Genomic DNA, 4,643 nt, shown 5'->3' with positions numbered 1-4,643 from the left:
TGGCATGAATTTATTCCTTGCTTTATTTTCCCAACTAGGGCTACGCAGCAGCCTTAACGGTCTCCACGTCATCAATCCTTCGGAGCCAAGCATATTCCTGCGATTTAATTATACTCTCCTTTTCTTTTTCTTTATACGGAAATATATTGCTTTTTATTAAAAAAAATTTTGCATCACCACCGCATTTTTTCCCAACACGCTCAAGAGCCTGGTGATGTTGTAAAAAGATCTTTTTGCAAAAGGCCAGTTGTTTATAAATATATAACTATTTTTGTTCCCAAAAAAAAAAAGAATACTCTTTGTGTGTGAGAGAGAGAGAGTGAGCGAGTTTTGTGGTGTGTGTGTGTGTGAGAGAGAGAGAGAGAGAGAGAGAGAGAATGAAAGTGATTAACGTCTACAGAAGGCCAAAATGACCTATGAGACAAATGCACAAATGAAAGACCCTGTGTGTGTGTGTGTGTGTGAGAGAGAGAGAGAGAGAGAGAGAGAGAGAGAGAGAAACAGACATGCCAACACTCCAGATCCAATTTTCGTTAATCAATTTCTCCTTTTGTTCTCTCACCTAGCAAAAGGGTGCCATTTGGGCCTGACTTGTGTGTAGAGAACCAAATAAGGACCCATTGTAAACGACTTTTTATAACCATATTAGGTAATATAAGAAGGGACCAAACAACCGACTGAGGGGCCACATTTACCCACTTTCTTGGCTATTACCCAAGAAAGACTTTTGGGGGGTACATAATGTGCGTAGTGCCAAAAACAAAACTATAGAAGGAAGGGAAGAAAGGCTATGAATTAAGATACCAAATTTTGGGATAGTGCATATGGATAAAGAAGATATATTGAGTGTGTTGACTCTAAGGAAATTGCACAAACTTTAGAAGTGGATTCTTTATACGGGATTCTCTGTACGTGCCACCATCCAACACTAAACAAAGAATTGTATTAGTAGTGGAAGACAAGTGTCAATAAGACTCTACAATTGATATTGATGTCACTAAAGCTTAGCATTTCGAGTGAAATGGTTAGGTATAATGATTGCAAATTAACCATTAGGAGGATTAATTAGATCAAGCATTAAATCAACCAACAAATATGTCCACTTTACAAAATGGCTATAAGGACCAATAAAATACGATATGATTGAATTTATGGCTATAATTGAAATCAAGCATTGAATCAACCAAATATAACCACTTTACAAAAGGCTATAAGGGCCACTAAATTACGGTATTGACAACTTTACAAATGACAACAAATTGAATCAAGATAAATTTAGGAATGTAGAACAATTGGGCCAATAGAAGCATAGAGCCACAAGAAAATTATAAAACATTAAAACATAAATTCTTATGAAATGATTGGAAAAGAAGAACAATTTAATTAAGGATAACATTGGGATATATTGAAATATAAAACTCTTTATGAATTTAGAAAAAATAATTAGAAAAAAAGAGTTGGTGAGAGTTCTATAAATTTTGTGGGTTTCAAAAAAAATGTGGGGCGAGCATGTGTGTGAGGGAATTTTATATGAGAGAGAGAGAGAGAGAGAGAGTCGTGTATTTATAGGGGGTGTGTGTGATCTTATAGGACCTTTGTATATAAAGATATGTGTGTGTGGTTTTTATGTGTATGAGAGAGAGGGAGGGGGGGGAAGCAAAGAGTGTGTTGAGGGAGTGTGTGTGGGTGTGTTTTCGATTTACCATCCCGTTTGAATAGACCTTGCCTTTGGAATACATTTATATTAATTGTTTTTTAATCTTTAACAAAGGTTCACTATTGACTAATTTACAAGGTCACTTGAGCATTTGTGGCAATTAGCTCAAGAAATAAAAATACTTCTAACATAATATGGTCAACTATGTTGGAGCTTGCATTGGAGTAGCATTTGAAAGGTGTGTTTGGATAGTACTTGAAAGTTATGTTGGAGTAGAAGAACACATGCCACCGTTCAACCTTCAAAGTAAAAGGGCAAGGATTCATGCCTTTCACCATCCCAAAAACAAAGTTATGTTGGAGTAGAAGAACACATGCCACCGTTCAACCTTCAAAGTAAAAGGGCAAGGATTCATGCCTTTCACAATATGGTCAACTATGTTGGAGCTTGCATTGGAGTAGCATTTGAAAGGTGCGTTTGGATAGTACTTGAAAGTTATGTTGGAGTAGAAGAACACATGCCACCGTTCAACCTTCAAAGTAAAAGGGCAAGGATTCATGCCTTTCACCATCCCAAAAACAAAGTTATGTTGGAGTAGAAGAACACATGCCACCGTTCAACCTTCAAAGTAAAAGGGCAAGGATTCATGCCTTTCACCATCCCAAAAACAAAGTAGTTAGTACTTGGAAATGTTTATGGGGTAGTAGGCAAGTGTCAATACGCATCCCCCCTTGTTATCAAGGTTTACGCCTTTATAGCACCTTTATAGAGCGCTCGATGACCATGAGCTACCCATCCTTATATGAGAAAAATTTGTGAAAATGATTATACTATATTCACTATGAGTCCAAATGTCTTAGTATATTCAAGAATATGAAATATTAGGTTTTTTTTAAACATAAACACTAATAATAAACCAGATAGTCTAAAGTTGTGGGCACATTAAGATGCCAAATTGTGCATCAACGAATAGGAAAATAACTAAAGTTAAATATAAACCATACAAATTAGTAAACTAATATCACAATCAATAGTCATAGATGCAAGGTTGAGCAAGGGACAAGGTTAAAATTTATAAAAACCTTAGTGGCTAAGGTGATATATAATATTCATCATGGGGTAATTTAGTACTAAAATAGATAAATATAGATATAGTATTTGAGGATTGGGCCTTGCATAGGGTATTCAAATGTATTGATTATGCATACCCAAGTGATACTCAAAAATTAATCACGATTAGCAACTATAGAGAGCTTAGTTTGCCCACAAATAGCAAAGGCTCCTAGCTAAGTAAAGAGAATATTGCAAATCCATAATGCAAGCTTGCAAAAAAAAAATCCAAGATTGAAAGAGCTTGAGAAAAAACCCGAAATCACTTGTAAAAACAAGATAATATCTCGGCACACAATGTGATTACAATGTGATTATGTGATGACTACATATCGCTAATGAGGTTGATGGCATTATAATCTAGGCAAAATAGACAGTGAGAGCACTTGTTAACCAATTTGCAAGTTAACATGGTTTGACCTATTCGTCCTATTGAAAGGCGCTTCACACCTACTTGTAAGAAGTGCATTCATTGTAAGAAGACTCTGGACTTTATGAAGTAGCCTTATCCTTAGCTTAATGCGAAATAGGGAAGTCACAAACTTCGTGTATACTTGCTTAAGGCTTGCTTAAGACTAGAACTAATGGCCTTGGACCATTCTTAAGTTATGTGTGGGCTACTGAGTGTGAAAGCTAAACAATTATATATATGTTATTTTTGACATGAAGTAATATACATTCATTTCCTTGCATACTTGTGAGGCCAACCCTGTTAGCTTTCCCTCTCCTCAACCCTCTTTCTTTGCTTGTATTGTGTTGTATTCTTGCATGCTTGATTGTTTGCTTGCTTTAATAGGTTTTAGTGTAAGATTCTACCTCTCATGAGCTTCTTCTATTTCCACCTATCGTGAGAAAGAACCACTATGAAGGCTTTTCTTTTCTTGCCTCCATCTAGGCAAAGATAGCTCCTTAGCAAAGGAAGCATTACAGTGTGACAGCAGAGTGAGGACATGATAGATAACGAGATAGTGCACCCACATTTGGAACTCAGGAGGCATTTCAGCAAGTGTAACTTAACCCTTCAGAGCTGATAAGTGAGGTAAAACGTTTCCCAACCCTCCTTTTATTGCTTATTATAGCTCCCCACCATTGAGTGGGTAGAGCGCTCCCCCATGGAGGGTAGAGCTAGTACACATGTAGGTTTTTTCTTGGAGGTACCCTCCTTTTATTGCTTATTATAGCTCCCCACCATTGAGTGGGAAGAGCGCTCCCCCATGGAGGGTAGAGCTAGTACACATGTAGGTTTTTTCTTGGAGGTACCCTCCTAAAAAGTCCACTAGCACACCCAGAAAGTCTAAGAGCTTCCATGTTGCAAGTCGAAACACCATTTCAAACCTAATCAACTCAACAAAGCTTGATCACACAAACCCAGCACACAATGACCGTGCACTTATTCAAACTAAGTATTCAATCCCTTGGACAAGGAAAATTCTTGCACACACCATGGCTAACGGAGCCACATCCACATTATCACTTACTCAAACTAAGTATTCAATTCCTTGGACAAAGAACATTCATGCACACTCCATGGATGATGGAGCAACATCCACATCAACACCCTACATAGGGATCCTAGAAAACGGCCATTAGATCTCCTCGATCCATTCACCAAAATGTCACTCACCATTAGGGGTGATTCTTTCTCCATAGATCCCGACATTCTCTACATGGCCCAAGGAACCCTCATTCACACCCAAGTCAAAGCCCCCCTCGAAAACATCTTTTGGGTCACCTTCCCACTCAAGTCAAAACCCCCCTCAGAAACATCTTTAGGGTCACCTTTCTACCCAAGTCAAAACTCCTCTTTGAAACATCTTTAGGGTTGCCTACCATTAATAGAGTGTCATGCCGTTTTCCACTTCCCCAAAGTAGCCCT

The sequence above is a fragment of the Cibotium barometz genome, chromosome 51 (genome assembly GCF_041138505.1).
Source record: "Cibotium barometz isolate CiBa-2024 chromosome 51, ASM4113850v1, whole genome shotgun sequence".
NCBI classification, from domain to species: Eukaryota; Viridiplantae; Streptophyta; class Polypodiopsida; order Cyatheales; family Cibotiaceae; genus Cibotium; species Cibotium barometz.
This window is presented reverse-complemented; position numbering follows the sequence as displayed.